Source organism: Coloeus monedula (assembly GCF_965178545.1).
Source record: "Coloeus monedula genome assembly, chromosome: 16".
Taxonomy (NCBI): domain Eukaryota; kingdom Metazoa; phylum Chordata; class Aves; order Passeriformes; family Corvidae; genus Coloeus; species Coloeus monedula.
The window spans coordinates 2,437,122-2,444,651 of NC_138796.1; positions in this window are offsets into that span (position 1 = coordinate 2,437,122).

The window sequence follows — 7,530 nt, forward strand, 5'->3', positions numbered from 1 at the left end:
TCAGGCCTCACACAGCTTTGGGTTTCTTCTTTCCCTCAAGCAAACCAGTTATTTCCAGGAAGTAGTGAAGCAGAAGTCAAGCAGAGCAGGTCCGATGATCCCAAGAGTCTTAATTTCTACAATTAGTTCTTGCCATAGTTCTACTTTTGCCAGAGCACGTCCTGGTTGCACTATTCCCTTTGTTTGCATTGCCATCTGTTCCTCGAGGGAAGTGTGGGGAGAGGGCTCATGCACACACTACTCCTGCAAAGGGACGATGAATTCACTGGAATCAATAGTGTACCATCAGGGTGGATTTCCAGTGATTTGATCTCCTCTTAATTTCAGAACATTTGTAAATTATTTTGATACCACACAATGCAACTTCATCAGTGGACAGAGCATTCCAAGATAGTTACTCTCTTTCATTTTTCTTTCATTGAGCAGAGATAATTCTCTGATATTTCCCATCAGACAGGAAATCCTAACTATGACTGTGAACCGAAAGGCTATTTTTGTAACACTTGTATGTCCGTGTTCCCTCACACAGATGGAAGCTGAAATGACTCGTCACTTAAGCTAAATATCTTCAAAGCCAAAACTCAGCTGCTGCCAATGACCTGGCAACCGCTCTGCTGCACCCAGCAGGTGGGAGCTGTGGAAGGGAGGTGTGGGCAGGACCGCCGTGCTCCTGCTGCTCCCGCCTGCTGCAGCAGCCTTTGGGCTGAGATCCTGCACAGAACCAGAGCAGCACTACGAGTGTCTGACTGATGTCACAGTCCTGCGCAGACCCAGGACATGGGAAGAGAACGGCTTCTGATTTTTCTAGCACCTACCTCTTCCTTCACTGGTTCTTTTTCATCCAGTGTGTAACAGAGGGATGATTAGAGCTTTTTCTAGGTACAACAGCATTTACAGTATCATTACAAAATAGCACACAAAGACAAGGATGAAGGCTGTAACAGACAAAACACATTAGCACAAATTGCTTTTATGATCCTGTCACGAGACAAGCACTATCTTTTTATGTATGTTCTTTGCAGTGCTCATCCACCCTATTGTTTTGGGATCAATTGTTTTGCACTGTCAAAAAAATACGTAAGTTAAAACACAGAGCACACTTAAAATACGTTTTAAATCAACAATTTTATACTGAATTTGGTATATAATTGACAACATTAGAAAATACCTAGAGAAATGCTTACTGTTAGTCATTAAAAATAATATTACAGTTTGGATAGATGATGATAATGGCAACATATTTAGACAATTTCCCCCCATACATTTGTAAATATTTATTTCCTCAAATGTTATAAAAAAGGCCATTTGGAATTGTTCAAGATTTTGCATTTGAAATCGTAGCTGATATCTCTCTTACAGTAACTTTCCTTATTTGCCCTGGCAGACAACTGTGTGTATGCTCCTTAAAATACATGATGTGATAATTATTCTATTATGAAACATTACTATATTTCAGCTACATTTTATTTTCTTATTGCATCTTTTTTGGTTTACCTAGTATATAGTGTGTTTGTTTTTAAAGAGAAAAAAATAACTTACATCATGCTACAAATACTCAACACTTTGCAGGTATGGATTTTCCCCTGAGAAGGAGAAGAGAGAGCAACATGGAATATTTTGAAACATTAGTTTAACTAATTAAATTAAAGAAATAATAAATAAATAAATAAATAAAATAAAATAAACTTATAGAATAGGATGAAACCTAGGGCAAAGGAGTGAGAAGTTAATAAAAGACAACTTGATAGAAAAATTCTCAGTTTGATACACACGACTGCAGTGCTGTGTTGTGTACAGAATAGTTACAAATGCAACTCACAGAGCAGGGCAGAAGAAAAAAATGAATGGCAGTGACAATAACCAATTATAAATCTTTCCATACCTCTGATAAAATCATTAATCATAAAGCTGAGGCTTAGATCATTCCTAATATTGTTCCACGCTCTATCACCTTGTCTTCTCTCACCATTACAATTGTTGTTGAAAGCCTTTTTCTTAGACATCAAGAAATCATGATTTAAGATTGTTTGGGATGCTGTCTGAATGTGTGTATTGTGTGTGTGCTGGCACTGAGGGAGGATTATTCTCCTTTGTGGATGGGGAGTGGCAGGGTAATCACGCTGATGCAATACTGGAAAGTTCTACTCACCATGACACAGACTATCAACATTACAGAGACAATAATTATTTGCACTTTTATAGTATCTTTCATCCACAACTATTACTGTGTTCTGTAACATGTCAGCTCATTAATGAAGCCACAGAGAAGCAGAGAAGGCCAGTATACACTTTGTACAGGGAAACAACCACAACACCTGGCAGTGGTTCATAGGTGCGCTCCCTTACTCCCAGATGACACCTCCTGCTGACACCGGTTCTGTTCAGTTGCCTCCAGGACACAGGGTGTACAATACTGAGGTCAAAAGTACCCTTCTGTCTTTAACAATAACAGAAAAACTGGTTTAGGGTGAAAAGCTGTAATTGGAATTCACAATCACTGGAAACTGGGGCTTGGACTGAAGTGCAAGAGCCAATTTTATGTGAAGCAAAGGTGTGAAGTGTCAGAGGGTGGAATAACGTTTTCAGCATATTGCACTCTCTTTAGATAATTTCTATTAAAATCAGAAGCAAAAACCCCCCAAACCTCACACAAAACAGCTGAAGAGAGACTTACCTTCCTGGAGAAAACGGGGTTTCCAGATGCTTTTTCATCTTAAAATAGCTGAAATAACTGTCTTTAAAAATTGTAATTAAGGCTTGATCCTAATTTGAGTTGGTGGCAAAAGTCAGGTATTTAATGATGTAGTATTAGGTACATAGTAATTAGGAGGAAGAAATCTTAATGTCAGACAGCAGTGGGCATCCAGAATTCTTTCCTGGACTCTAATTCCACCTGTGGTGTTATCCATCTTTCTGGCCTGTCACTCTCTGAGCCCCTCTGCCCTCCTCCTTTTAAATCCAGACAGTAGTACTTACTCCAGCTGTTAGGACAGTAGCTACCACTTAAAGCTTCTCACCTAACAGTTTCCTGAGATTCCAAGATTTTTGCTTAATGATGTTTGAATTCTTGAGTGGATGTCTCTTTGTCCAGCTAATAGAGCACAGATTTTTAATTGGGGAAAGTGACACTATTGCTGTGAAGGAAATTCAGAGTGATCTTCACTGAACTTGGGGAGGCACCATGACATAAAATTAATGTTAGAAAATATTCTAATCCACAGGTAATAGCTAGATATTCCAGGCAAACATTTTTGGCATGATTAGTTTCCTGAGTGTTGAAAAAACCCTGTATTGCATGTGATATGTACACTGTTCAAATATAGCAGTCAGTCTGCTCTAGAGGAACCAAAGCCAGCAATAAAAAAGGAACCACAACTTTTAAATGTCAGCATTTGCTGCATCAGAGAGAACAGATTAAAGGAGCATGGAACTGTTAGCATGTAAATCTTTGCATTAATAATAAAGCATTGTAAAATAAATGCATCCCGTTCATGTGATTCTAGCATTGATGATTTCTCTGGCGTATGTATAGAACAGAAACAAGTCCTGTATTTTCTTTAGGTAGCTTCTGATAAATATCTCTTCTGTCAAGAATTTCAGTTATAAAACCACATAAGGCTTTGCATTCACTGATGTCTACCCTCAGGTTTAGCAAGCAGTAACAGACAGTGCTTCAACTGTTGTTGAAGGCCATGGGACTACACACAGTAATCCCTGTATATGGCTGTGAGCTTTCTGGAATAGAGGCATCATTATATACTTATAAACAAGGACCTGAGACTTCTCTGTGTCTCTTCAGTCTTTTATTGCTGGAACTCCCTCAGCAGAAATATGGGAATAAGCCTTTTATAGGCATCACATCATGCCCTGAGGTGAGGCATTGCTGAAACTCACAGACACATAAGCTGCAAGTGCCCCCTCAACTTCTACCTATCTTGATATCAAGCATTTCACAGAAATGAGCCTTAAAATACCAAGAAAAAGGTTAAAGGTTTATCATGACATAAGCCCATTTGGTATTACTAGTTTTGCTGCCTTCCATTGCCCAGTCATTTTTTACATGAATAAAACTGAAAGCTACAAGCTGTGATGTGGCCCCTGATTTGCTTAGAAAGATTTAGTATTTGTTTTGCTCCAGACTTGCAGACAAGCTTATGGACTTCAGCAGAGCTAGGACCTAAAAAAGGACCAAACCTTCTGTGGTTGGTATGTCTGAGAACAGATGGAATGGTAAGAAGCCGACTTCCCCCTGTAATGCTGCACAGCTGTGACTCACATCCCAACTGAACAGCTTTTCTTGGAGTGGAAAGCAAGACAAGAAACAGACAGCTTCAAATAACACATTAGATCAAAGCCAGAAACTAAAATCAGGGGTCCATCATATAGCACGATCAACATTTGAAACAGAAATAAGACAATTCTCAAAAAGTGATGATGTATTCTGGAATCTATTACTCAGTGGGACCATTTGTGGAAATTCTGAAGAACTTTTAAGAGTAAAAGATATCATAAATAAATACAAAATAGCTTATTTTAGCATAAATCGAATATACAGATTGTATGAAAACATGCAAACTTACAGTGTTTTTTTTCCCCCAGTGATTTTATACTGATAAGCTGCTAAGTTACAATTTTGGTGAAGAGGAAAACTTGTCAAAGTAAGATATTTGATTTATTCCTCACCTCCTAAAGATAAAAATTACAAAATTGTTCTGTTTGCAAAACACTGCAGGCTAACTGTGACATACATCAACCACCTGCTTGCTGTTTCACCACGAGATGCAGCTGGGTATTCTGCTTACTGCTGGCCGCTGGGTATTTTGAGTTAATGTTAGATCCCTTTATTAAACTCATTAAAAATACCCGTGTTATGCCTTTTTAATGTTGCTGTGTTTCTGTGTGCAACACTGTGCTATAACCCAGCAGCTTGTGCAGGAGTTGTCCCTGTTGTCAGCAGCCTCCTGCGTGACTGTAACATGCACACGTTGTGTTGTGAGAACCCACAGTGTGTTGTGGTGGTCATTTCCTGAAAGGTTCTGGAGAGGGAGGGCTCTCAGCTCGATGTCATCACAAACCAGGCTTGAACTGAGTGCTTTTGTCACCAGGGACAATAAACTCTCTGAGGGGTGCCTGGGATTCTGGAGTGTCCTGGCAGGTCACTGCTGGGGAAGGCATGGTGGCAGCAGACAGGCCACCACAGCTGATGACGAGTTTCTTTTCAGTCCTAAAAAGCCCACTCACAAGAAGGGATTTGTAGCAACGATCTGGTTTTCTTTTTCTTCTTTTTTTAACTGAACTTCCATTCTATTCAGTCTAAAATATTTGACTTTTCCCCTTTTCCAAGTGTCTGTTTGGACTCAGTCTTTTGCAATCAGTTAATGTAATTTTTGCCTACATAGCAGTGGATATAAAAGGTGCCAGAAAGAAAGAACTGTAAGAACAAATAACCCTAAACTCTGTCTCATTTACACACTCAGTTCACAGTTTATCTGTGTCATTATTAGTTCTTGGAGAGAGGCCTGGAGACCTGATCTCAAGGACAAGGATTATTCTCTGTCATGCTGCAGAGCCAAGAAAAGGAATTTTTTCATAAACCTATGAGGAACTACTAAATATTATGGATATACACTGCAAAAGCTTAAGAGGACACTCTGAAAATGTAACAACTCAGTAATGTTGACTCACAATGTTTTTTCTTTAAATAGAGGAATATTTGAATAGGCAAGAAGAAATTTTAGGTAAAATGAAATAAATCATGAACGGTTTACAAAAGATAAAGATGTTCTCTGATGCAACAGAAAAACACAAGTCAGGGTTGAGAATCAAAAAAGAGAGAATGGAATTAAAGTGATGGAAAATGATCTCTACAGGCATCAGCTGCAAACTGCATGTCAGTAGTTTTGGACTTCTGCATACTAAAGTAATCAGTGTTTTAGCTAAATTGAAAATTATTTTACCACCATGAGAGAGCTGAAATCAAAAGAAGAAGTGGGGAATGCCTTTGAGGTTTAGTTTCACTATCAAAATAATTAGCTAATTTCCAAATCTCGATGTGACAAAATCTGGTATATCTCTTCAACTGGTATCCAATTGCATTGTCTGCTAATTTCTTTGTTGGAAAGCTAGAGTGTTTTATCAATCTCACTATTTAATGAAAAAACACTGATGCTAACTTGTCATTATGACCTAATTTAGCAATTATATTGCCTATTTTAGTGTAGAAAGTAATTTAAATCAAAATTTTAAAATTGATACTGTGTCGCATCTGTTTCAACATGCAACATGAGCCAGAACTAATGAGACTCTGGCAGACATCTAGTTAATCAGCTTCCTGATTTAACCTTTGTGTATCCTACCTTGTTCTCCAGTTAATAATGGAAAGCTGCTAAATGTCCTGTTCTGGAATTATTCTTTCTCCATGCATCAGCTTGATTCTGTGGCAATAAAACAGTATTTTATAAGGCATTTAGATCAATGTATTGATTTTTTTGTTTCATTTCAGTTATTGAAAGTTGATTGAATGAAAACTATAAAGAACAGTTCTAGGGAAAAAAGATGGGGTCATGTCCAAATATTATATTGGTCCACTGTTCATCTTTTGGGATATTTTCGCCTACTTGAAAAGTGTCGTGATGGTAATTTATCTCAAAGACCTTCCTAGGAAATGCTCGCAAAATGTTTTTAAAATCTTGTGTGTAATCTGCGCCTGAACAGTGTATTTTTAATTCACTATGTAACTCAAGTATTAGCTTGAAAGGCATAGCAAGTATTTCCTTGTGACAGTAGCTGGCTCACTGAATTCATCACCTGGCTGTGTAAACAACGAAATTACAAAAAAGCACACCCAAACCCAGAAACCATTACTGACATTTCCCACTGACTGAGAATTGCTTTAGACGTTAGGAGAAAATTCCCCCCATGTGAGGGTGGGCAGGCCCTGGCACAGGCTGCCCAGAGAAGCCGTGGCTGCCCCATTCCTGGAAGTGTCCAAGGCCAAGTTGGACGGGGCTTGGAGCAACCTGGGATAATGGAAGGTGTCCCTGCCCACGGCAGGGGGTGCAACTGGATGGGCTGTAAGGTCCTTCCAACCCAAACCATTCTATGATATCCGTGGCCCACACAGCTGTCACTGAGCAGACCAGATCGCACACCTGGGTCACGCCCTCAGAAAACGGGGAGGTTAAAGTTGGGTATCAGTAGAAGGCTCTTCCCCCAGGAGGGTGGCTGGGCTGGAACAGACTCCCAGGGAAGTGGTCGCAGCACCAAACCTGACAAGAGTTCAAGAAGTGTCCGGACAACGCTCTCAGGCACATCGCGGGATTCTCGGGGAGTGTCCTGTGCTGGGCTAGGACTGGGAATCGGCGATCCCTGCGGTAATTCCGCGGCGAGGGGCGGGGCGGCGGCTCCTGAGGGCGGCTCGCGAGGGCGGCGCCGCTCCCGCTCCAGCGGCCACCGCGCCCCGCCCCCTGCGCGTGCGCAGCGAGCAGAGCCGCGCGCTGCCGCAGCCCGGCGCGGCCCGGCCGGCGCACG